General features: G+C 42.3%; 1 protein-coding gene across 3 annotated transcripts in view; it reads right to left on the reverse strand.

Annotated features, from left to right (window-relative positions):
* The window catches only part of Lpin2 (lipin 2), an 84,956-nt gene extending 69,054 nt beyond the window's left edge, over positions 1-15,902 (reverse strand). Inside the window, exons 1-2 of one of the 3 annotated variants that reach the window (XM_090353384.1) lie at positions 15,818-15,902; positions 10,677-10,741 (exon numbers count right to left, since the gene is read on the reverse strand). The gene's annotated coding sequence lies outside the window, so the exon portion shown is untranslated. Of the gene's footprint in view, positions 1-4,775; positions 4,797-6,765; positions 6,916-10,676; positions 10,742-15,817 lie in introns of those variants that run through there. The other 2 variants (XM_090353383.1, XM_090353385.1) reach the window with 2 other exon arrangements.
* Positions 15,903-27,568: the final 11,666 nt, after the last annotated feature.

Raw genomic sequence — 27,568 nt, forward strand, 5'->3', positions numbered from 1 at the left:
GATACTAGGAAGCAGCATCATGTTTTAGGGGAGAATGAAGGTCAGGGTACACAATGGAAGAAGGATGAGCAAACACCCTCTTTATATTCAATGTATATTATATATAACATGAACTGTGTAACTTGAGGGTAGGGACAAGAGAGGGAAAATGGGGGCAAATGATGGAAGGGATAACATTAACCAAGATGCACTGTATTAATAATCTGACTTATTGGAATTGTAACCTCTTTCTACAACTACTTAATAATAATAAAATCAAGTTTAAAAAATACATACTCATTTATACCATGGTGGAGGTCTTTCTATGTGATTACTACACAATTAAAAAATGGAAGAATGAGTGCCGAGAAAGTAAACTGGTGTCACTGCTGAGCAGTGGGTACAAGTAGCAGGGTAGAGAGCTAAATCGGGGTGAAGAATGAAGGAGGATGGATAAGAGCTTCTTTAGTTTATCTGCATACCTGAAGGCAGAGCAATACAATTTGTTGAAAATAATAATTGGGAAAAATTATTGTTGAATTATTATCATTGTTGAATAATTTGGGAAGGGGGAGTGAGATAGGAAAGAGAAAGGAGGTGTGACTGATATACTGTAGTCATGTGTAGAAATGTTGCAATGGAATTCCCCTTTTACAACTAATGGACTTAAAAAAAAAAGAATATTCATGAGTTTGTTAGGTACAGGTAGCTCAAGCCTGTAATCCCAGGTACTCAGGCTAGACACAGAGGATTGAAGTTCTATGCCATTTTTGCTACAAAAGTTCATTAAAATTCCAGCATCAATTAATAGCAAAAAATTCTTTTGGAGGTATGCCTCAAAAGGTAGAGTGCCAGCCACTATGAACAAGCAAGTCAACTAAGCTTAAAGTCCTGAGTTCAAATTCTGGTACCATCTCAAAAAAATTCATAAATCTGGAAGTTCTAAAGGCCTGAGTACATTTCTGTTTCAGAAAAAGGTTCTTAAATCATTCATTTAATCAGTAAGTAAAACTCCATTACAGGCAGGCTTATTTTTCGATATAGTAGTTGGTGAGTCAAATGATCTAGCAAAAAAAAAGTCACTAGTTTCAAAGACAAATCTGTTCCAAGAAGTCAGATAGTCAATTGTACTGGTGGTTTCAGATAGCTATACAGCTATTCAGATAGGAATAAAGATTTCTGAATGGAGAGTAGGCTGTGAGCTCCATCCAACTCTGACATTGCTTATCTTAGTGCCAGTCCAGGATTATGGTATATACTTACTCAAATCAAGAACAGCCAAAATTACCAGATAAACCCTTGAAGAGGACATCATGATGAATACTGACCCATAATATCTCAAATAATCCACCTGCTCATTTCTTCCTTGCAATACTCTGGCAGAACATCTTCTTAGGCCAACTCCAAGAGCAATATTTACTTGAGTTTAGAGGCCATGTTCTATGAAAAAATTAGCTTTTAGATACCTGATCCAGTCTTGGCTTAATGACAGACTCACACAGTGAAAAACAGAGGAACATTAGGTTCATAGTGTCCAAGTGGTTCCAGAGCCAGCACCAGTGTTTGAGGTGGGGACCAATCCCCTTCACTGGCTGGTAAGTAGATGATATTCCCGTTAGCAGTTTGTAGATGCTGATATTAAGAATAGCTTGTCCAGTTCTACCTAATAAAAAATGAAAACCCTAAAACTGATGTAGGGAATGTCAAATAAAAGCACCACGATTATACATTCTTTGGGCAGTGAGGTGAAGGGGAACAGAGCGACATTACTGCCATGTGCTTGTACAGCCTTTTTCAAATCTCAGTTTGGTATTCTCACCTAGAAATAAGGCTATTTATTCTCTGCCTTGCAGAGGTGTTGTAACAATATAAAGCACCTTTCATACTGCTTAGCTCAAAGAAGGTATTCAGTCATGTAACTGTAGTAATGATGAAAATCTTTTACAAACATTATATCCATTCCAGAGAAATGTTTAGTGTTCACAAATAGCAGGCAATAGAGGTAGTAGCACCCTTTGGCAGACTAAGCACCCAAAATTCCAAATTTCTACCACTCAAACAATGTTTAGGTAGGCAAGTTATTTTGAATTAGGAAAACCACTTGGAAAATTCTATAACTGAAGATCAATCCTTTCGTCTAGGCCTTTAATACACATTTTAAATCATAAGTTTTTTTTAAATGATAGAGCTTTTTTTAAAAAAAAAAAAACTTCTGTCTTATTTCCATAGAGTTCACATATAAATAGCTATTATGGCTGTAACATCAAATAGATCTGTTAGTCTTCCGAAATAAGAGATTTTGAAGAAATTTAATATGTGGGTAGATATTTTGCAATGGTTACAAAGCAACAGTTAATATCTGGCATGCTAAAATAAAAATTATCCTCCCACAAGTGGCGCTGTGGCTCAAGTAGTAGAGCTCTAGCCTTGAGCTGAAAAGCTCAGGGATAGCACCCAGAATGAGATCAAGCCCCACCACCAACAGCAACAACAAAAAAGTCACTTTGGGTCAGGAACATAGCCTAGTGGTGGAGTGCTTGCTTAGCATACATGATGCCCTGGGTTGGATTCCTTGGTACCACATACACAGGAAAAGCAGGAAGTGGTCTCCCTATGATGTTTCATTAAGCCCCAACATTCCTAGACTTAGGCTAACCCTTAAGAATAGGAAGTCACTGCACAAGGACAAGTTTACTGACTCCATTTTTAGGAGAAATTTAGTAGAAGGAGCAAGTAATTCTGAGCATTTGATTCATATTAATTATCCAAAAGTCCTGATGATATGTAGGGGCTAACAATTCAAAATAATAGCTTGCTGCTATCCCAAGCTAACTGGATAGCACAGAAAGCTCCCCTCACTCAGCATTTCCACACAGAACATGGTAGGCCCTGTGTCCTGGCAGAGGCCAAGCTGTGAACTCCAGCTTTCCCTTTGGCCCAAGGCAGGAGAAAGCAGACCACTGCTATGTGGCCTAGAAAGGATGATACGTGCACAACTTACTTCCCAGTATGCCCTGGCAGTGTTCTAAAGAACTCCACCCACTGTGATCCCCATCAGGCCCACTAAGTCTTGGAGTAGAACAAGAAAGGGAAGCCAAAAGCGTGTCCACAGATATACCATGGCCTGCAAAGCAGGCCTCTCTCCCTGACCCACTTCTGCCAGGGAACATATGTCCAAATGCACAAACACATTCACACCCATAAACAGTGCCAGCCCATTTGGGGGGACTCTTGTTCTTCTGTCTTAGAAGCCTTATACACTAGGCAGGTGGTCAGAGGGCTGGAAAAGCCTCTGGGATTTGGTAGGAGGAGGACCTCAGACATTGGCCAGTGTCTTTCTCAGGGTTTGGTCACAAAGAACAGTCTTCCTTCAAAGAAGATGCAGAAGCAGTGTAGTGAGTCTTTTGGGTCATGGGGTCCTCCTTCTTGTCCTGGGCAGCTTGCCTACCTCTCCTTTTGAGTGCCTTTCACTGCCTTCAAGGCCAGTAGGTGCACAGCCCTGGCACAAGCAGAGCTTTCCCTCACGGCTAGACATTTGGCCAGGACAGTTAGAATATAGGAAATTCTATATTCTATCCAGGAAAAATGTACATGGGAGCCTAGACAATGAATACCTCAGACTTCCTCATGCAGAAAAAAAAGTCAAATTATCAGATGACTCTATACTGAATATCAAGGGATTTTTAAAGATAATGTTCTAGAAGCTACCTTTTCCCACTCTATACCCACATTTTCTAATTCATTTACGTAGTCTTTCAAATTGTATGTGTGGCCTAAATAATCTAAATAGAATTCTGTAAGATCCCACTTCTGACAGTAATATCAACTATCTTGGTTTGTACGGAGGTAAAATGAAGGCAGAAAAAGCAGCTGATAAAGTGACTGTTTCACTAGGTTTTCTTTCTTCCTCATTCCTTGGTAATAATAATTTTAACATCAACTTAAACTGACAAATAAAATCACTGAAATTTAGTATGTAAAAGTTTTAGAAGACTTTAAACTATAGTCAATGAGCCAAATCAGAGAGAGGGGGGGAAAATGGTTCTCCTTATTTTAACCGTAACATTAACTCTTGTTTACACTGTAGCAGTGTTTAATTTTGGGACCAGGTGTGGGGAGGTAGCCCAAGCTGGCGTTGAATTCAACTATCAGGCAGGACCTAGCTACCTGCTACAAATTAAAGAGCTGGAGCCCAAAGGGAAGATAGCAGAGAATGTAGTAATCTGGACAGGGTTCCCACTGACACCTGGGAAAGGAAATGAAATTACCTGGCACCCAGGAGTAACTTTCCCTCATGTTTGTCCTGAAAAGTACTGGACCTCACACATGCAAAATGTTTACTGTAATATGTTAAAATGACATAAAAAATCAAGGCAATAATGGTCGGGGCTAGGAATGAAGCAGAGTACTTGCCTGGCATGCATAAAGCCCTACGTTGAATTCCTCAATACCACATGAACAACAACAACAATATTTAGAAAAGGACAATGGTGGAGGAGGATCCAAAACTTGGTTACCTTTTAGCAAGACCACCAAGACAATTTTTCAAATACTTAATTACCAAGTCATCACCACAGTATTACCATTGCAGCTCTTTCAAGATTTAACATAAAACTTATATGCATTCTGCCAACTGCAGACCCTGCCCACCAACCTGTCAGTTGTTTCATTATGGAAAAGGCAATGACAGGTCAGAAGACCCTGGGGTTCACCCAGCAGCTTAACTTCCTTAGCAATGAAGGTTATTAGAAACAGCTAAGAACAGATTTTTTTTTTTAAAGTAAACCACTGCTTACCAACTGACAAGGCAGGTCAACCTGCACATATAAAAACACAGCAACAGTTTGAGGTCAGAGCCTAAAGGAAATGAGATAGACTCAAGTCAGACTTAAAAATCCTGACTGATTTTTCTGCTATGTTAAGCATGCATGAAAAGCAGCACAGAAAATAGTTCTTGGTTCTTTACACAGAACCAAGCAATAAACTAGTCATATGTAAGTACTGAAAAACCCACTTAATGTTCATTTGCCAAACTAAACCCCTGACCACCTCCAATCTGTGGCACCACCAAGATTATCCACTCACCACCTAGGAAAAGTCAGTTAACTCGTTTAGGAATTCCCACCAACTCCCACGGAACGACAAACTGCCTGCTACTTCATAATTTCTCTCAATAAACTTCTCAACTTGATACTAGGCAGTTTGGGAAGTGGTGCCTTCAGGGAGTCTGCTCCCAGAGCAAGGACAGTTCGGTCCGTACAACAAAAATTACAATGCGGGAGTGATGAGAACCTTTGTTGCTACAAGAAAGTAGCAATAAAGAAAACACTGCCCCAGCTGACCCTTTTATTTGCTTAACTGTACTTCATTATAGTGCTCAAGGGTTTTCAAATGCTCCCATTTCCAGATCCTCTTAAACAAAATGCTTCTCCGTTGATTAATTATATATATGAACTCTGTGGTTTCATTTCTAGCGTTCTACATTTATACCTACTATGACTTAAGGATATTGCAGTCCATGGGACATTGATTACACATTTCAGTGGAGGAAAGGAGCCACCCATCCTTGTAAGCAGCTTTTGTGCATGAAGGGCAGCCATCTCAGGACAAACCTAGCTAGAATTAGGAAGTTCAGTGGAAGGGCTAGCCACCCACATGGGGGTTGCCACCTGGCTTCATCGTGTCCACCTGGCGTCCAGCTTGCCCACTAAACCCTACGATCACCTGCCACACTCTTCATTCCTAAGCCCTTGGAAACCATCAACACCACATCTTCAACACGTGAACCCTTAGGGGTTAATATAACTGGCAAACATTGCAAAATGGATTTCAAAATTGATTTTGTTTTGTCAGAACATTATTGCCCAGCCAGGGTACGCCTTAATAAATCTTAGCACTTAACCGGCATCACCAATGTAGAGCAAGTGAACTTCAGCAGGGGCTGGGCTGGGCTGGCTGGCTAGCAAGGCAAGAAACGGCGTTTTCAATAACTGGGAGGGAGGAGGATGTGAGCCTCAGATTTGAATTAAAAATTAATCCGGCTGCTTGCCCAGTAACCCTTCGGAGCGTTTCCAAGCATTCAGAGTTCTAGTACTTTCTGAAAAGGAAGGACGATCTTCCTTGGCCCCATTTTGGATAATTATATCATCGAGACGTCATCCCAAATTTGAATGAAAATAATCTTCGTTCCGTTCAGGTGATGCGCGGCATTAAAAATCCTAATAACCCGCTCCAAGAGACCCCGGGTACGACCGTATCTCAACCAAGCGGCTCCCAGTGAAGCCTGGCGGGGGGCCGGGGACCCGGGGGGGGGGGGAGGTGGGCCGGGGGGCTGGGGCAGGGCTAACTACGGACACTCGGACCTGGGCACAGCCTCGAGGCGGCGGCGGCGGCGGCCAGACGAACGGCCCCGGAGAAACGCCGGTACCTCGCCGGCCCCGGTCGCGCCGGATCACGTGCCCCGCGCCCCGTCCCTCGGGCCTCCCCGCCGGAGCCGCGGGCCTCGGGGGAAACCACCGCATCCCGGATGCGGCTGCGGCCCCGGGCGCTCCCCCGCGCCCTCAGCCCGCCGCACACCCCCGGCGTCCGTCCTGCGGCGGCGGCAGCGGGCCGGGGCCGCGTCGACGTGGCGCGGTGGCGGCGAGGCGCGGACAGGGTCGCGGGGCAGAGGGCAGCTCGGGCCGCGCCTCCCGGGAGGGTCCCCGGCCTGCCACTCCGCCACCCCACACCCGCAGGCAGCGTCCGCCCGGCAGCCACAGGCGCGAGGACTCGCCGGCGCCCGCTTACCTGAGGCGCTGCGCTCCCGGAGGGCGACTGAAGGGAGGCGGCGGCGGGGGCTGGACGAAGGCGGCGGAGGGGGCGGGGTCGGCCGGGGTGCGCGTGGGGCCGGGACTCCCGCCGCCGCCGCTGCTGCTACCTCGGAAGCCGCCTGGGCCGCTGCGGAGCCGGGCGGCCCTCATGAATGGGACGCGGCGGCGGCGGCGGCGGCAGCAGCGGCGGCGGCTGAGAAGCAGCGGGCAGCGGGCAGCGCGCAGGCCCCGCCCCCTTCACGTGACGTGAGCTCCTCCCTCTCCCTCCTTCCCTCTCCCCGCCCTTCAGGACGCGCGCTGGCGGGCACGCCCGGGGCCGCCGCCGCCGCCGCCGCCCGAGCGCGCGCGCGAGGATTTCCTGCCCCCCCCCCACCCGTCTCCTGGGGCGGCGGGCGGGGCTGCGATTCCTCCCACTTCCGGCCACGAGAGATGACTTTTGTAAAAAAGTTTCTTCTGCTCCTCCCCCCCCTTTGGGGAACCGTGCAGCGAGTCACGTGCAACTGCCAGAAAAGTGCTTGTGCACGAAACAGGGTGGTGAAGTCAGTGTTGAAATGCTCCCCCCAAACACGAGCCCAACACGGCAGCTCCTCCAACGTAATAAGCGTATAGAAGTGCTGCAATACATTATAATAGTCCCCTCTTCACCACTGGTGGTGTGTCTGCGCATTATTTCCCCCTCCTGTCCGCACGTAACCCTATTATACATCTGATTTTAAAAACAACCCTTGCAAGAGACACATTGTCAGTACTGCATGCTATAATTCATGCCACTGCTTTTCATCTGGTTTTGTTTTTGTTCTGTTTGAAAGTCAGGGATGGAAGACTATGGGTAGCTTCTCTAGGCAGGTTAATTCCTCAGTGTGCATCCTGTGCGTGATTTTTTCCATGGCTCTGGCAATGGACAGATAAGAATAGTTACAGACAGACCTCCAGGAATGGGCCTAGCAACAGCACAGTTTCTTCCCCAGGATGCAGGGAGCTGCCTGACTGCCTAGCTGTACCCAGGCCCACAGAACCCTTACAATTCACTTCCTTCCCATCATGGGCCTTCTGTCTTGCTGAAGGATGGTTTCATTTCCCCAGGCAGAGCAGAAATTGTCATGTTGCTTTCACCTGGCTTACCAGGGGGGTGGGAATTTTTTTTTTTTTTTAAAGGACTGGAGTTGTCTTTCTAAATTCAAGGCTTCCTAACCACACCCTGCCATCTAGTCAGTACTGGGGTTTGAACACAGGAGCCGGGACACTGTCCCTTAACATTTTTACTCAAGGCTAGCACTCTACCACTTGATCCAAACCTCTACTTCCTGCATTTTTGCTGGTTAATTAGAAATAAAAGTCTCACAGACTTTCCTGCCCTGTCTGGCTTTGAACCAAGCAGTTGGAATCTCAGCCTCTCAAGTAGCTAGGATTGCAGGCATGAGGCACTGGCACCCAGCTTTAAAACACACACACACACACACACACACACACACACACACACACACACACGAGAATTTACCAGGTTATTATTTAAGAGTCTACAGTAAGTTCCTTTCCTCTTAGAATGCTCTACAAACCTAATTAGTTCTACCCCTCTATGTGAGTTGTTTTCAACTGAACTATGGCACTTCAAAATGCATAGCTTAAAGAGTTCCACCAGTGCTTTGAGAGCTCAGGTTGCAAGAAAGCACACCCTGTTACCCTTTCTGGTCTCAGAGTTCAAAGCTTCATTCCCAACACTGTCCTCTAGCATGTTGGGATTGTCAAGCAAACTCAGACTTGACTATCCACAGAGGCCTCTTTACTCTCATTGTGCAATTGAACTGTAGTCATGTGGAAACTCAGATATCTACATCTAGCATCTGCATTATCTTCCTTCCTTTTGAGCCCAATGACTGGAGAACACTCTAAGAAATCATGTGATTCATACAATTGAATGTCAATCATGTCGTTGTTTCCACTTTATGTAACATTTCTCTTTAAGCTATCTACTTATTTCCCAATCAGGTCACCTGGAAGAACACACAATTTCGGCCTTTCTACCCTTGCAAAGTCTTACTCTTCCTTCATCTCTGACACCATTGAGGCTGAGATCGATCACTAATGCTTTTCAAGTTTCCGAATATGGTTGGTTCCCTTGGGGACTTGGTTCTCATACTCTCTGTCAGATAAAATACTACTGACCCCTATTTCCTTCATGAAATTCCCTCCTATTCTCATGAGCTAGAACTTGTCTGGTCCACATGCCCATGCTCAGTAGATTTATTTGTGAGTATGTGTCTGTGTGTGTACTAGGGACTTGAACTCAGGATCTTGCACTCTTGCTTAGCTTTTTATGCTCTAGAATGGCACTCTCCCACTTGAACCACATCTCCATGTCTTGCTTTTCTTTTCTGGTTAAGTAGACATAAGAGTCTCTCAGATTTGTTTGTACTGGCTGATTTCAAATCAAGATTGGCAGATCTCAGCCACCTGTGTAGCTAGGCAAGCTTGAACCACTGGAGTGCAGCTTCAGACATCACCTGCAGCAAGGCCCACAGGAAGGTCAGTTTCAGGACCCTCACTTGTACTGTTTCAAGCTTGTTTCTTCCCAGTCTTGTCCTGGCCAAGGACAATACCATCCATTTAGTCAGCCTTGTGAGAAACCTAGCAAGGAGTCTCATTCCTCTGGTATCTCATTTCATGGGATTCTAGCCTTCACTGTTCCCACTCTTTCTAGTTCTCTGCAGAACCTTGGTACTAGCCACCTTCTGTGTCCTCCCTGGTTGCACAACTGTATGGCTTCCCCCTACATGCAGTTGGGCCTGTCTCTAGCTCTTGCAGCCAACTGAAGACATGGGAGCTGCTAGCCTTCCAACATGGCAGTAAACACCTTCTACTTTGAATTGCAAATCTGACCATAGTATAAGTTATCAGTAATTCATTCCTTCAGAGAATAGGTCCAATTTGTTTTTTTTTTTCAGTATTGTAAAGGGTATGTACAAAGAAGTTACCATTACATAAGTCAGGCTGTGAGTACATTTCTTTTTGTACAGTGTCGCCTCTTCCCTTGTTTTTCCTTTCCCCACCTCAATAACAAGGAAGTTGTATAGTTCATTTTCAACATAGTGTCTAGTGAGTATCACTGTTGCATTTGTTTACCCCTTATCCCACCATTTCTGTTTGCCCTCTAACCTCGCCCTATCAGATAAACACAAGGTACAGAAATAAAAAAACAGTTACAAAGGGGGGGGAAGCAAAATAACAACAACAAAAAAACCCTCTTGTTTCCATTTCAATAAACAAAATTTTATATGATCATATGCCCATGGCTACTGAGCCTTTGAGATTCTCTCCTAAGAATATCCTGCTTTGATTTCATTATGTGAATGTCTGGAGACGTGTATATTTTATCATGTCTGAGTGTATATATATATTTTTTTCCCAAAAGGTCCAATTTCTTATGAGGTTATGCAGAGTGCTCCTTGCTCCCATTTACTGCCCTGGCCCTTCCAGCCTGCCTACTCCAGCCATTCCTCTCATAATAAGACAAGCTGGCCAACATCAATTTCTGTTTATATCCTCACATTTTCCCCTTATGAGAATGAACCCAGACCTGGTGCCTGTCTCAAGAAGTTGGATAATGGCAGAATCGAAAGCAGAAGTTGTTTCAATACATTTCCTTCTTGCCTTTTATCTCTCAATTCCTAAACTAATTGAGGAACTTAAGTCCAGAGGGAACAGCCATGGAAAAGGTCTATCTTTAAGGAAATCTGAAAGGGGAGAAGGGTTTTCCTAGAATAGAAATCAAACTTTTCCCAGCTTGAGGCTGGAAGATACAAGCTGTGTCCTGTCTGGTGGTTCCCAGGAGAGGGGGATTTAATCCTAGAAAAGCTTTGTGATAGATGAAGAAACAGGAAAGGACCTTACCTCAGATCTCTCACTTTGTTAGCAGTGAAGTTAGAATTTATCCTGGGCCTGGTTGATTCTCAAACCTGTGTTTTGAAATGAATAAACATTACATTTGTTTAATGTTATGTATTTGTATACAATATTTCATTTATATAACTTTAGTTCGCTCACAGTAGGGATACATACTTAAATGATATACATGTACAGACTGTAATGATACATCAGGCCATCTGGTACAACTATCACCTAGACATTTACCATTTATTTAAGTTTATCATTTCTTTGTGGTGAGATCATATAAAGTCTTCTTTAACAATAACTTCTTTTTAAATTATTATTCTTATTATTTATGTTGGTAGATGTGCTGGCCCTTTTTCTTGATCTCAGGGCCTGGGTGCTATCCCTGAGCGTTTTTGGCTCAAGCTAGCACTCTTCCAATTGACCCACAGCTCCACACCCAGCTTTTTGGTGGTCAGTTAAAAGTAAGAGCCTCACAGACTTACCTGCCCAAACTGACTCTGAACCACAAATCTCAGATCTTAGCATCCTGAATAGCTAGTTTGGGGAGGAGAGAGGAATGGAGACAGGATGTGAACAAGTTCAGGAGTACATATAATGGGTAAGAAAAATACCTTCTAGTGTAGGTGCTATAGGCTCATACCTATAATCCTCATTACTCAGTGAGCTGGGATATGAGGATCATGGTTTGTAGCCAGCCGGGGTGGAAAAATCCAGGAGATTCTTGTCTCCAGGTAACCACCAAAAAGCCACAGGGGAGCTGTGACTCAAGTGTTGGAGCTCCCGCCTTTAGTGAAAAACACTAAAGGATAGTGGCCAGGTCCTGCGTTCAAGTCCCAGTATTGGCATAAATGAGTAAATAAATAAGCATATAAAAGTGGAATTCCAGATTCAAAGTAATACCCCCCCCCCCCCCGCAAAAGCAAAACCAGAAACCTCGTCCAGGTAGATTGCTTACGTGCCATAAACTCAGCTTCAAAACATTTTGAAAATGGTGTGCCACAGAGAACTGGTGGCTCATACTTTACTCTGAGCTATGCAGGAAGCTGAAATCCAGAGCATCAAGGTTGAAAACAAAAAAATCCATGAGATTTCATCTGCTAAATAACCAGGAAAACAAAGTTGGGGTGGAGTTATAGGTCAAGTAGTAGAGGCAGCTAAGCGAGCAAGCCAAGTGAGTGGTAGGCCCTGCGTTCAAGCCCTGGCACTAGAATAAATTTTTGAAAAAGGTAAATAGAAAAGTTTAATTCTTTTGTCTCAGAAGAAAAAGGGTCCCAGAAGAAAAAGGTGGCAATATTTAACTGGTATATATTAAGTATTTGATACTATTTATCAAAGTTTGAGTGCTAATATATAGCTTGAGAGAAGTTTCTAGCAAGTGCCTTTTCTTGTAATTGTTCTTTGTTGCTATTGTTTCATTTTGTTTTTGGTTCTAGTACGGGAGCTTGAACTCAAGGCCTTGCACTTGTTTGGCTGGATGCCCTTCAGAGTGCCCTACCACTTGAGCAACACCGCTAGTGGCACTTTTTGCTGGTTAAATGGAGATGGACTCTTGAAGATGTTTCTGATCAGGTTGGTTTCAAGCTAAAATCCTCTTGCCCTCAGCTTCTTCATAGCTAGAAATACAGGCATGAGACACTGACCTCCAACTGGTATCTTTTCTCAATTCTTGGGCACTGGTAGCTCATGCCTGATATCCTAGCTACTCAGGAGGCGGATATCTGAGGCTCTTGGCTGGAACTCAGCTCAAAGTCAGCCTAGATAGCAAAGTCTGAAAGATTCTTTTCTCTGATTAACCAGCAAAAAGCCAGAAGTGGTGATATGGCTCAAATTGTACAGTTCCAGCCTTGAGTGAGGAAGCTAAGGGATAGTGCCTAGGCCCTGACTTTGAGAACTACAGTAGTACCAACACACACACACACACACACACACACACACACACACACACACACCCCATTCCTATCTATTTACTGCTAGCATTTATCAAAGTTAATGATTTCGTGTACTTACTTCAGCAAATTGCTTGAACTTTCAGCAAATTGCTTGAACTCACATTCATCTCAATACATTGAATATATGTTATTTTGAGTTTTTACATATACATTTGTGTCGTGTATTTTCTTCTTTTCTGATTCAAATAGATTTTATTTCTTGCTTTCCTCCACTAATTAGGATCTCTCATATGTCATACATTATTTTGTTGGCCGTGGAGCTTAACTCGGGGCCTGGGAACTGTCCTGAAGCTTTTCTCCTGAAGGCTAGCTCTCTACCACTTTGAGCCATAGCTCCACTTCCAGTTTTCTGGTGGTTAATTGGAGGTAACAGTCTCACAGACTTTCTTGCCTGGGGTGGCTTTGAACCACAATCCTCTGCCTCCTGACTAGTTATGATTATAGATGTGAGCCACTAACACCCAGCTTCATATACTACATTTTTTTTTTTGCCAGTCCTGGGCTTGAGCTCAGGGCCTGAGCACTGTCCTTGGACTTTCTCAAGGCTAGAGCTCTACCACTTGAGCCTCAGCACCACTTCTGGCTTTTTTCTATGTATGTGGTACTGAGGAATCGAACCCGGGTCTTCATGCATGCTAGGCAAGCACTTTAACCACTAGGCCAAACTCCCGGCCCTATATACTACATTTCTTAAAACATGTTCTTCTATGTCTACAAATTGTGATTACCTTCATCACTTATAAGACAAATTCTGTATATCTTAGAAATTCCCCAACTCTTTACAAAGGAATGACTACTTTCCAATAGAACATTACATGTGGTTTTATACTACATCCTTCTAAATTATAAAGAAGAAATAGTTGCATATAAAATGGGTCAGAGAGCAAAAAGAAACAGTTGAAGCATGAAAACTCTTCTAATAAGTCACTCATAACATGCATATTTCCAACCCATTCCATTTAGATTTGTTTGCCCTCTCTTTTTCTCCCCCCCCACCCCTGTTTTCACCTCCCCTCTGCTCTGTTGAGGATGGAACCCAGGCCTTCATGCATGCTAGTCAAGTGATCTGCCAGTGGACTCCCCACCAGCCCAACCTTGATCATCCTCTTTGAAATTGGTGGCAATAATTCCTAGTCCTGACAACAAAGACGCTTCTAGTCATACCATGAGCTTTCCTTATTTTCACTGATCCTGTGCTATCAGTTCATAAAATTAGAGACCATGGATTCAACCAATAGGTGTGCCAAAGAGCTGGAATTCCCTGCTCATTGTCACACTGTCTGCTTAATCCCTTAAACCATGCCATCACAGTTCATTATGATTGAGGCAAACTCATTCTGAGACCAGCAGTTGAGATTATTGCCCTATCCAGCAAATCTTCCTGAAATCACTTGATGTCATCTAGGAGATTCCATCGTAAAACCATTATGTACTTGAAGCATCCATTGCCTTTCTTAGTTTTCAACTGGGTGTTTGGACAAAATATGTCCTGTGTCCTGTACAAGGGTGTTATCATCCATACTACTTGAAAAGCTGCCTCTTGTCTCTCAATCTCTCTGACTGTCTCTCTGTCTGTCTCTCTTTTTTCTTTCTTTCTTATTTTTACTGAGAAACACTGACTACTTATACAAATAAACTGGAAACTCAACAAAGGCTAAGTAGCTCAGACTTTTCCATTTTGTATCTATAGCCTTTGTTTCTCTTCTACAGTCACCTTGCAACCATCTTGGAAGCCAGGACAGGACTACTTGCCAGGTGCCAATGACTCTTATTTATTTTTTTAGTTAGTTACTTGTTTATCTTATTTTTTTTCCAGTCCTGGGGCTTGAACTCAGGGCATGGGCACTGTCTTTGGGCTTTCTCAAGGCTAATGCTCTAACACTTGAGCCACAGTACCACTTCTAGCTCTTTCTATGTATGTAGTACTGAGGAATCAAACCTGGGTCTTTGTTCATGCTAGGCAAGAACTCTACCACTAGGCCAAACTTCCTGGCCCCATCGAATTTATTTGTATACTTGTGAACAGCATATCTAGTAGCATCCTGTTTCTCTCTTTTTGTCAGTTGTGGGGCTTGAACTCAGGACATGGACACTGTCCCTGAACTTCTTTGTGCTCAAGACTAGTGCCCTATTCTTGAGCCACAGCCCCACTTTCGGTTCTTGAGTGTTTTATTGGAAAAACATGTTCCATGATGACTTTCTGTCAATCCTCTTTTTTTTTTTTTTTTTTTTTTTTTGCCAGTCCTGGGCTTGAGCGCAGGGCCTGAGCCCTGTCCTTGGACTTTCTCAAGGCTAGAGCTCTACCACTTGAGCCTCAGCACCACGTCCAGCTTTTTTTTTTTTTTCTTTGTATGTGGTACCAAGGAATCGAACCCGGGTCTTCATGCATGCTAGGCAAGCACTCTACCACTAGGCCAAACTCCCGGCCCCTCCTCTTTCTTTTTTAAGGCCTGCCTTTGACCTTTGATCCTTAGAACACAGCCTTTTGAGTAGTTAGGATTAGAGGGATGAGCTCATAGAACCCAGCTTTTGAAAAGTATTAACGTGTGTGTGTGTGTGTGTGTGTGTGTGTGTAGTTGTACAAAGGTGTTTCAATTCAACCTATCAATTTGTGAATACAATGCATCTTAGTCAATACCACCCCTTTCTTCATTCCCGGCCCCTCATCTATCCCAACTCCACCATCCCTTCAAATCACTTGGTTCCATTTTCATGGATGTACATTGAGTATTGGCTTTCTTTGCCACCATTTCTCATGTCAATGACACTCATTGTAATAAGACCCCACCTGAGCAATCCTGATAGCGTGGACTGTCACACCATCTTTGATCACCTCTAACTATATCTCTGATTGGGATCTTTTAAAGTTGTATACCTTTCTGGTATGCCCCTAATTCTCCCTGTTTTACAAATGTCTGTACCTCCAGAAGACAGCTGGTGATCTACTTTACTGTCTTCCTGTGGCTGCCATGAAATAAATCTTTCTCTGTCACCAAATTTCTGTATTTGTCCTCTAGGAGTTAGTGGCCTAACTTGACATGTGGAGCTCCTGGAGTTTGGCCTGGGGTTTAAAGTCTCTAGTTATACTGTGAAGCATGAAGACTTGTAATTATATGCTAACCAAACAAACAAAGAGAATTAGTTTTAGACACTAAGAGAGGCAGAGATTTTAAAAAGGTACTCACTCACCAGAGAAGGAGGCTGCTCATGGTTCATCTGGGACTTCAAGGACTGTGAAACTAGCCTGGAAAACTCTGTGTATATTAACTTTCTCATTCTTCCAGATTGCTTGTCTCAGCAGCTACTGTCTTCATTTCTTTAAAGAACAGCCCCTAATTTGAATGGAATGTCTGTACTATTACAAATTGTTCTTAAGAATGTGTCGCCACAGGACTCTTTAAACTTGTGCAAACAAACTTCTTAAACCCCTCCTTCTTTCTGCTCAGGTTCAGGACATTTGTTCTGTACAAGGGCAGGGCAGAAGCTCCTCAGGAAAGCCCCATCTGAGGCAAGTGTTTCATTTCAGCAACAGTGATAGCCTTCTCCTCCCTGCTCCCACCCCTCCCCATTTGCTACCCTATGACAGCGCTTTTGATGACATTAATTTTCTTAGCCACAGAAAGCATTTTTCTTCTCTGTCTCTCTCTTCTTTGTATGTCTCTAAGTGACTCACTAATGTTAGACAAATTTCTTCCAATGCTAGAAAATTGGAGGAAGGGTGATGTAACATATGGCTTTATAATTTATTTTGGTTTTGTTTTGCTGAGATAGGATCTACTGACTAGCCCATTCTACCCTGGAATCCTGGATCTTCCTGTGCTAGGCCCATCCTGAGTACTGTGATTATAGGTAGATGCCACCATGCACAGTTTACTTTCTACTGTTACACATGTATCATACCCCCTTAGAGATTCTCCTGCCATTAAATAATAATTCCCAGGATTTAGAAAGTAAATGTGAACTCCCATTATACTGCTGGGTAGTCATCAATTAATTAGTTAATCTCTGGAACATCCCTTGACATAGTTACTGGGCTCCCTTCACAAACTTTTTACAAGGAAATGAGATTGCTTTTGAGTCCAGTATGGCCCGATTTGTGGGTATTAACTTTTGAGTTAAGAAGAAATCAGGACTTGTGTGAAAGAGCCCAGAAAGAAGGAAAAAGGGATTCACAGGTGTGTTCTTGTTGGAACATCTACTGTCCCCAACCCTCCTCTTTCTACCACCAATTACCCTGGCTGTATCTCTTCTCCAAAGCACAGTTCACTTTATCCAGAACTTTCTGTCTCCACGTAGAAGGGAAAAAGATAAAGTACAAACAGAGGTGTGGCAAAGGGAAAATGATCAGAAAGAAGGCTGGGCCAGGCACCAGGCTCAAGTCTGTAATCCTAGCTACTCAGGAGGCTGAGATCTGAGGACAGATTGCTAGACTTTTGTAGGTAATCAAGATTCTAGTTAAATCAGGTATAATAACCCACAGCCTTGTGAAGGAGGAAGTAGTTCAATTTGGGCTTGGAGAATGCTGGAAAAATCTTCCTTTCCAAACTTCAGTTTTTAAAGAATTTTCTAGAATTTTCCTGTGACCTTGTACCAGAAAATCCAGCTCTGGGTATGTGTGTAGGGGGTGGGAAAGTGGGGGTTCAGAATCAGAGGCAGCCTGGGACAGCAGCTTGGGAAATGATTTTACAAGATATGAATGGGAACTCAAACTGGGAATGTGGAATTTGCAAAGGAAGCAGTCTTTGATCTTGTTTTCAGATTTGGTTCTAAATTTAGGTTCCAGTATAGAAGAGTGTGCCCAGGCCTTAGAAGCTTCTCCCCTCACCCCATCCCCCGCTGGGCCAATATCTCTTTATCTTTCATTTTTAGCCTCCTAAAGAAAATTTTCTGGTGGTCTTGGTTTTGTTTCAGAGGAAGAAGACTCCCGAGAAGACATCCCGGGATCAGAGAGGCTCAGTAATTCATTTCTGAGATGTACTTGGATAAATCTCATCATGATGTTTGCCAAAACCTGTTTTCATATAATTTTTCCAATGTGAGAGACAAAGGTCATGTGTGTTCTCTTATATGGGAATCTTAAATCTAAGTTATAAATATATATGTAAATATCTAGCATCATATACATGTATACACAAATGTATTAAGTAAAATATGGTATATGCTTTGAATCTACTCCTTTGAATAACTAATTTATAGTTTAACAACGACAGCAGCTACTAGGAAGCTGGAAGGTGTATGGTGTGTATACCAAGAGGGGTGAGGTCAAGGGGAAGGAGGAGTATATGAATGGAGAGAGGAAGGGTAGGTGAATGCAGTTGTAATAGTTAATGTACATATGTGAATGGAACCAGGCAAATGGGGGGAATGGATAGAGTTGGGAGAGATGGAAGGGGTAACATTGATCAAGATCCATAGTACTCACAAACTGACATGTTGAATTGAAACCACAGCTCCACTTCTGCATGCTAGGTGAACTCTACCACTAGGTCACGCTCCTGGCCCCTCTTTTTTTTTTTTTTTTCTCAAGAGGCAGAGTCTTACTGTATCTTACTATGTAGCTAGCTTTAAACTTGTGACCCTCCTGCCTCACCCTGGAGAGTAGCTGGGACTACTATGGGTGTGTGCTACCACTTCCAGCTACCTGGATTAGTTTTAAGAGAAAATCCAGCAACCTGGAGCTACAACAGCAATGCCACATGTGGACCCTCAGCTAGACCGGTGGTCCCTGAGGGGGACACACAAAGAGTCCCCTGACCATTTTCTAGTTCTGCCTGTTAACTAGTTACATCTTCTGTCCTCCTATTCAACAATACTCACTGGGATCCTTCCTTCTGGAATGTTCTTCCAGTCTTTCAATTTTATTTATTCTTCCCAGTTCTATGCAAGTGCTTTTCATGTCCAGCCTACTCTTATCAACAAGACATAATTTTTCCTTTTTGTTGAATAACAGAGCCAGCATTGCTATTCTTTATATGTAACTCCAATCTCCAGGTACTATAATCTAAGCTTACGCAGAAGTCAGAGATTGTAGAGGAAAGCAGTTTAAGGCTGGTGCTGGGAGACTCCTTCCAGCTATACAGATGATATACAGTATGTACTGTGGTCCAGGGCTAGCCCTGAGCAAAGGTGTGAGAAGTAACTCAAGCAAAAAGAGTTTGAGGTATGGGGTAATAGAGCTCAAGTGACTTGCCTAGCAAGAATAAAGACTCAAGTTCAAAACTCCCCAATTCTGCCACAAAAGTTTCCCTTTTAAAAACTCCTTTTCTATTCAACTTATTAGGAACATAGTAATAACATTACTCAAAGTGAAGCATGTTTGAATCTTTCTACACCTAAAGCACTGTATTTAATTTGCAAAGATTGCTAACCGTGCTATGTTATCCAAGATGAATGCACTCCTGTGAGTTTTATTGTCTCAGTTCATTAGGAAAAGCCATAAAATAGCACCGCAGGTCAATAAACAGCAGTGATTTTTTTTTTTTGGCCAGTCCTGAGCTTGGATTCAGGGCCTGAGCACTGCCCTTGGATTTTCTCAAGGCTAGCGCTCTACCACTTGAGCCACAGCTCCACTTCTGGCTTTTTTCTATTATGTGGTACCGAGGAATCGAACCAGGGTCTTCATGCGTGGTAGGCAAGCACTCTACCACTAGGCCAAACTCCCAGCCCCTTGATTGCTTTTTAAATTTAGCAGGGTAACTTGCATGGGATTGAGGAAGACCCACATGTGTGGGTCATGTGGTCTGCTGCATTTAATGGCTGCAATTTGCTATTTGCAAAAATCTCAAGGTTGGTAAAGTGGTAAAATCTCAAGGTTGATAAGGCAGACAAGTGTCTATGTATGAAGGTATGTCTTCAGTACAGAGTGTGTACTCGTGTTAGTGTAGTCAAGATTGGGTCATATATTTTAGGAGAGTTAGATTGAAACATTTGAAGAGACCAAAATAGTAATTATAGAAATCATGCAGAACTTTAAATCCCTGTTTCTCAAGGGAATTCATTTATTTTAAAAAGATGGAACATGAATTGATAGCAGCCCTTGCAAGGAGGTAAGAATAAAGAGCATGGAATCATAGAACAGGAACTACACAATGTATGGAAGTCTAGTAAATTTGCAGTGAAACAAAAGATTGAGGTGAAAATACTTTTTGGATAGCAGAAACTGAGATTTTAGAATTTGGACACATAAAATTCTTTTGAAAAATAATTTACAATGAAGAATAAAATCACTCTTCATCCCAGCTACTTAGGAGGTGGAGATCAGAAGGACAGAAGTTCAAGCCCAGCCCCAGGGGGAAAAAAAATACACAAGACTCTATCTGAAACAATAACTAAAGCAAAAAGAAAGGGTCAAGGGCCAGGTCTCAAGTGGTAGAAGGCTGTCCCACAGGCACAAGGCCCTGATAAAAAAGAGAATCAATGAATAATTATAATAATATGTGATATACATATTCCTAGGAGTTCAACTGAAATGAGCTAAAAACATTTAATGAAATAATTAAGTACTTGTGAGTTAAACATGTTTGACTTTCTTAGTCCAAAAAGGAAATAGAGCTTTATAGGGATGCTGCAGTAAATTTTCTATCATTGATTAATCCTTCTATCTCTTCAGTTTGATCAGCTAGTTCATTTCCTTTTTATATCGACTGATGCAAAAAATAGCAAGTAATTGAGCAAGTGGTATGACTTATCTATTATAGCTGCCTAATCATGGTGGAACTGGTTGGAGACAGAGCATAAAGTCCTGCCTGACTCATTGTGAAACCTTTCCTGGTTGTTCTTCTTGTGGACATTTTCAGACCAACGAGCATAGATTGTTCATAGAGAAGGATGCTAAATACGGCTCAAGGCAGAGAGAAGCCCAGGCTCCTGACTAGTAGCTTTCCCCACCAATATACATTAAATGGGTCTTTGCTATATCACCGAAGCTGGACATTAAACAAGGGACAAAAAAATTGAGAATCTTGTTTCCCTTCCTTCCTTCTCTCCCTCCCTTCCTTCCCTTTCCTTTTCCTTCCTTCCTTCCTTACTCCTTTTCTTCTTCCTCCTCCTCCTCCTCCTCTTTTTTTTTTCTTTTTGCCAGTCCTGGAGCTTGAACCCAGGGCTTGGGCACTGTCCCTGAACTTCTTTTGCTCAAGGCTAACACTCTACCATTCTACCACTTGAGCCATAGCACCAGTTCTGACCTTTTCTGCTTATGTGATACTGAGGTATCATATTCCCTGCCCTGTCCTTCTTTTGTTAAACTTCATTTTCTCTTCCTTTATTTCTTCTTTCCTTCCTTCCTTTCTTCTTTTTTTATTTTCATAGTACCTTGACTCTGAATTCTGGTCCTCAATCTTACTAGGTAGTCAATCTACAACTTGAGTCAACCCCCCAACCCTTCTTGCTTTATCTTTGGGGTAGAGTCTTGCATTTTTCCTGAAGCTGGCCTCACCCTTTGATCCTCCTTTCTAAGTCTCCCACATAGCTGGGATCACAGACATTGGCTACCTCTTCTTCCTATCCTCTTCCCCGTCCTCTCAAACCTGGGAACCTGAGCACAATAGGCAAGCACTCTGCATGGAGATACATGTCCTGTGTTTTCTTAATACTTGTGCACTATGCTGTCCTCTGAACTTTAAAATCTAGTGTCTCAGTGCAGCTGGGAGGAAAAACAGCTTTGGAGGAAATGTGGAGATACCTTAGTTCCACTCTTTCCCCATTCGTCCATTCCTTGGCACATGACCTATTGATTCACCTCTCAGTGACTTAGTTTGCTCATTTATACAATGGATCTGTCAGCCTAGCCTGAACTAATTGCCTTGCACTGTACATTCTACTTATGTATAAGAAAGTCTCATTCCTTCAGAACGCATGCAAAACAGATTCTGTTCAACAAAAACAAATAGTTGCAGTAAGAACGCCCCAGAAATGTGAATTCCTGATTCCACACACTCCAAATGATTCTGGTACAGGAAGTGAACTGAGGCTCTAGTATGTTTCAAATAGGCTTTTCTTTGCCCTTTAAAAAGGGCCCTTGAGGAAAATGGGTCAGGAATAAAGGGTAGGAAGATGGAACAGGCAACCCCTTACTGTTCATTTACAGTGTGCCAAACACTCTCTGAGGCACTGTTTTCTGTTTTTGTTGTTTCTTATCTGTTTAATGTTGCTTTTAATTCATACATAAAGACACATACTTGGGGGCATGGTTTGATATTCCAGTACATATATGCATATATAATGTTGAAAAGTCAGTTCAAATATTTATTATTTTTAATTGTGATAAGAATTCTTCTAGTTTTTTTTTAACTTTTAATCAAGTTCTTTCAAAAGCATCATGGGACAGAGGGTGGCAGGTAGTATCTTCATTCCCATTCTCCAGGGGGCTTTCACATAGAAAGTGGTGGCTTTGAAGCCCAGCTTGCTCACTGTGATTCTGTCACATGCCTGGGTCTCACTTACTGGCTGACATACAAGAGAACAGATATAAGAGAATTGAAGAGTAAAACTGACACACTCAAAGGGTTTCTTTTTGTCCAAGTGGCTTTTAATCAGTCCTACTTGTAGCTAGAGACCTTCTGATTGGGTAGCAAGATGTATTATGAGCACTGGGAATAAGTTTCTGTCTACATGTTTAATAAGATTGGAATAATCTCATGTAAGATGTCTTACATGTCTTCCTCCATGGCACCTAGTTACTGTGGCCCAGATATTTGGACCTGTCTTGTGACAGGTTATTTGCAATTTGGCATTCTTCCTGAAGAGTTTTGAAATACACTGATGGCACCAGAGGTCAATGTGTCTGCCTGGTTCCCTTTGCATGGTTGTTACAGCATGAACAGCTTTACCTAAATTTCTCATGCAAACTAGTCTTTGCACAAGGCCTCCATTGTGGCAAAGGAGCCAGGAAATTCCAGAATAATAGATTTCAGGGGCTTGAGGATTAGTGACAGGTCTGCTCTAGTTCCTGCTGGCTGAGATGGGAAAACTGTGCAGTGGGGCCACCCACAGATGGCCCAGGGTTAAGTTGGATAGGGAAATGTATTTACCCAAGGTTGTCTGAGCAAGTTGTATATCCTGGTAGAAGGCAGCCAAAACTTACATGGGATGCCTTGAGCACGCTGGGAGGGCATCCAGAGAAAGCCTGTTCAGTGCCTTGGTCTGTGAGGATCTGAGAAGGATGTAGGGGGAGAGATGCAGCTGGGCTGCCTGGAGGCTGGCAGCCTTTTGAGTTCTTACTGCAAAGCTAGGTGAGCATGAAAGGAATCCTAAGAGTTTCAAGGAGGCTAGCCAGGTAGCCGGAAAATGAACAAGACAGAATACCCGGTGAGGCTAAGGGATGCACAAGCCATGATGCCTATATGCAGAAGGCTTTATGCTCCCATGGCTAACTGCATAGAAAGTCAGGCAAGTGCCAACTACTGTCTGGTTGCATTAAGTTCTGTAAACACGTATAGAGGGTCTGCTCTTTGTAAGACACTAAGCTAGATGAAAAGAGGGGGAGTTAAAATAAATAAACTCAGAAAGGAAAGATGGACGGTAACTATCCCAATGCATTGGGAGGAAGCCTTCTATGCACCACACTTTTCTTCAGCCCACCAGATGGGCTGCCCACTGTGAGGTTATCTTGGCTCTGTCTGTACCTGTCTATGTTATCCACTAGTCAGATATTGTCTTGTGCGTTGGCATCTTGGGTCTGTTTGTTTGTTTTGCAGGTCCTAGGATGTGGTACTATCCCTAGGCCTGGGTACCATCCCTGAGCTGCTTCTTCTCAAGAATAGCACTGCTCAGCTTTCTAGCTAAGCAGTTACTATTGGCCCATGCCAGGATCCATATTGAACACCAGTTCTGGATTTTCTATTTCTGAGATGCCACACTGCAGGGTAAAGGTGCCTGACCCTCCTGGCTGGACCCCTGCAATCTTACAAGGCAGGTGGGGCGGGCCTTGCCAGTCGTGAATGGCTGCCTCCAGTGCAGAGCCTTACGCTTCTCCCTCTCCTCCAGGCAGAACTACGCCCTGGAGTTTATATTCCAGGTATCAACTCACCTCTCAGGTTCCAGAAACCTGGCTAAGTCAGTGGGGACATGCACTGCTTATCACATCTTGTCCACTTTCTCTTGCCTCCACTCCTGTTCCAGAACTCTCTTCCTTGTCTCTTCCTTGCTTCTCCACAGTACCTGTCTATCTACAACACACAGAATAATAGTCAGCACCATGTAAGAAGAAGACCTTTCTCCTAACCATGTATCCCCCCATTTACTCTTATCCCAGCTCTTCTTTCTTTTCAATGGGATTTTCATGTTTCTGCTCCATAAGATTACAGTAGCTTGAATCTTGAATGTTCTCCAAAGGTCCGTGGGGCAAAGACTTGGTCCCCACTAAAAAGTGGGATCTAGTAGGAGGTCCTCAAGTTATTGGAGATGTATGGAACCAATCCACTTCTTTTTATCTCTTCTACATACTAACCAGGAAGTGAATGATTTTTCTTCTACCTCAGACTCTCATGTAATGTAGGGCTCAAAGCAACAGGGCCGACTGATTATGACTGAAACTTCCAAAATCTTGAGTCAGATAAATCTTTCTTCTATACAAATTCATCATGTTGGGATCTTGTTACTCTTTCTTAGTGTATTATACCTGGACACACTTACCATATCCATAAATTCTTTTGGACTTCTAAATTATTATGTCATATAATAAGTATTGACCAGTATTATAATTATTTAATATATATAATTATATGTGGCACAGTGCATATCTATGGCAGTATTGGAGTTTGCGTTCTACAACTTGAGCCACACCTTGAGTCTTTTTGCTGAAGTTATTTTTTAGATATAGTCTTTGCTATTATTGCAACTAGTGAGCTTGGTATTGGTCAACTTTAAATTTAAAATGTAGAAACTGATGGGATATTTTCCTGCTTAACAACTTGAAAAAAATAAACTATGTCATCCTCCCTATTCTTACTTTCCAAAGTCCTTAAGCTACTTCTTAGAATTTGTCCAAATAAATATTCAACCTGAGTATTTGTGTAGACAGTAAATAGGTATGTTTTTATTAAATTACCTTCTTGGTATTGTTCTATTCCATTTAGAATTTTACTCCCCTCTTTTAGCAAAGCAACTGGGAGTACACAACCATACCTTCCTAACCATGGAATCTTTAGTATTTATTGAATGAATGCGGGAATCAACAAATTCCTACACATCCTTGGTACAATCAAATAGTCATCCAGTACTCCGGTTACTTCTAATTGCCTCAGGAAATTCTCAGTAGACATACACCCTGGTGTGTTCATCAGTTGTGCTTCAATCTTAGTAAACTGAGGAAAAAGTACTCACAGAGAGAGGATAATTTAATTTAACCTGTACATATAATAGTACTCATTATAATGTTTAAAGAATTGTCCATTAGGCTTGAGGAGAGAAGTAAAGATGGCTCCATTGAACAAGTAAGCAGCAAACTGAAATTCATGTTTGAATGAGCACCACAGAGAAAGATCATGAGCCATGTTTAGTATGCAAGGTCATTTTTTTGTTTTGTTTTGTTTTGTTTTTGTCGGTCTTGGGGCTTGAACTCTGGGCCTGTGCATTGTCCCTGAGCTCTTCAGCTCAAGGCTATGGCCCTACCCCTTAAGGCACAGCGCCACTTCCAGTTTTCTAGTAGTTAATTGGAAATAAGAGTCTCACACAGACTTTAGTGCCAGGGCTGGCTTTGAACCGAGATCCTCATATCTCAGCCTCCTGAGTAGCTAGGATTATATGCATGAGCCACTGTTTGTGTGGCTGAGGTCATGGTTTTAAGGGCACAGGAATAACAAAAGGTCTGCTCTAGAAAGGTGATCTATTGTGCTAATCTGGGTGGAAACATAGCAAAACATTGCATCATCGTCATTGAATGAATATTGTCATGCCAACTGGAACACAATAAGTGCCATGGCCCTCTCCTTTTTATCTTTCATTTTTTATTGTTGCTGTATTATTATTATTATTATTATTATTATTATTATTATATTAAAATCTGTTCTTTTCTATTTTCAGATTTTGTGTGTGGGTGTCCTGATAGTGGAGCTTGAACACTGGGCTTCATGTTTTAACTTGGCTTTTGGGCTCACGGCTCAAGTCACCACGATTCTACTTCTAGATTTTTGCAATAAGAGTTTCTCAGATTTGTCTGCCTGGCTTGGCATTCAATCATGATCTTCAGATTTTAGTCTCCTGAATAGCTCGGATCACAGGTGGATCATAAGAGTTCAGCTAGCTTTAGATTTTTTTTTTGGCTACCTTTTTCTATTCTTGGTCTGTTTGAAGTTTAAGTAGCAGTATAGAAAATGGGATTAAGATAACCCTTCACAGGGTGGTCTTCTGATTTTTCTGGTAATTTTTCTGCATGCAGCTAGCTGGGCAGTAGACATCTGTCATTTCCTTTCCACTAGGCTGCCACTCTTATACCAGCAAGAATCTGAACTGTGTTTGTTCAGCCTTACAATGCTGCATGTCTTCAAGCTCAAGCTACTGCATTACCTACATTTTCCAAGGGAGGATAATTTAGTTATTGGAAAAACCCCTCGATTAGAAAAACAACATTGTACCTCCTTGTCTGCCCAGGGGCATCATTATGTTCCAGCAAGAACAACTTTTTTTTTTTTTTTTTTTTTTTTTTTACCCCTGTCAAGTAGTTTAGGTTGCGTGAGCTAGTTTCTTTGTGATAAATGTTGTCAGAATAAATATTGTGAATGAAAGCCTTGTTGGTTAATTAAGGCTTAAGAACAGCATTACAAGGCCAGTTGATGAATTTATTTTGCACAGTTGGGAAATAAAAATAAAATTGAATATTTTCCTTTACATCTGAAAACATTCCCACTTAGTTTTTCTAAATGAAAACATAGCAAAGCACAAAGAAGCACAATTGTATCAAATTGCCTATAATTCCATCATATAGTTATAATAGGTATCAATAGTGCCATATATTCTTTTCATCTTTCCCCCTCTGCATTTATTTAGCAAGTTTTAATTTAAAGAAAGAAATGAGCTCTTTCTTTATGTATTGAGTAATTTATCAATTAATGTTTTGGTGGCTACATTCACAATTATACAATTGAGATTAAGATTCTCAAGAGCTCTCTTGCTTGGCTTGCTTGCATCCCTGGTGCTCTACCACTTTAGTTATACCTCCAGCTCAGTTTTTGGTTGGTTATTTTGCAGATGGATACTTGTGAATTTTGTGCTCTAGCTGGTTTGGAACCATGATTCTTTGGTTCTTAGACTTCTGAGTAGCCAGGATTACAAATTGAATAATCAACAATCAGCTACTACACTTTTCTTAATCTCTTGGGTTGTTGTTTTTTTGTTTTGTTCTGTGAAACTGCCTTTTAGGAGAGCTTGTTTGGTTCTAGCAGGGATCCTAAACACTCTTGACCAAAAACCCATCCTCCTCTATTGGAGATGGTTGTCCTCTTCTACGGAGTGAGCAGCTTCAGGAGGGACACACATGGAGCAGTGAGAGAGGAAGGGTATCCCCACGCAGCCAGCCAGATCAGCTGAATCAACCCTGGCATTCAATGGGGTGACAAAAGCTGCATTCCACCTTACCTCCAAAACTGCCTTTTATGTTGTCTTCTTCTAAGTGATATTCCAATGCAAATTCATAAACAATTTAATGCAGTACCTGTATGTCATAATGATAACTACAAGCAGAATTTCTGTGTCCCAAGATAGACATGTAAAAGACTATCTACACACATGTATTTATAGTCACTTGGTATTCATTCTTATGCTTGTCATTTTATTCCATCTTGAAGAGAATCGGTATACTACCAAGCCAACTGTGAAGGTCTGAACTTTTCCATTGTGGACACTTAATGTCTCTGCCCTTTCCCACAGAAAGCCCTGGTATCCGGAAATAATCTGAGGAATTAATTCCCACTGAAGGATAAAGCTGAGAAGAAAAAAAGGGAGCAG

Source organism: Megascapheus bottae, chromosome 19 (assembly GCF_031878675.1).
Source record: "Megascapheus bottae isolate mThoBot1 chromosome 19, mThoBot2.hap1, whole genome shotgun sequence".
Classification (NCBI taxonomy): domain Eukaryota; kingdom Metazoa; phylum Chordata; class Mammalia; order Rodentia; family Geomyidae; genus Megascapheus; species Megascapheus bottae.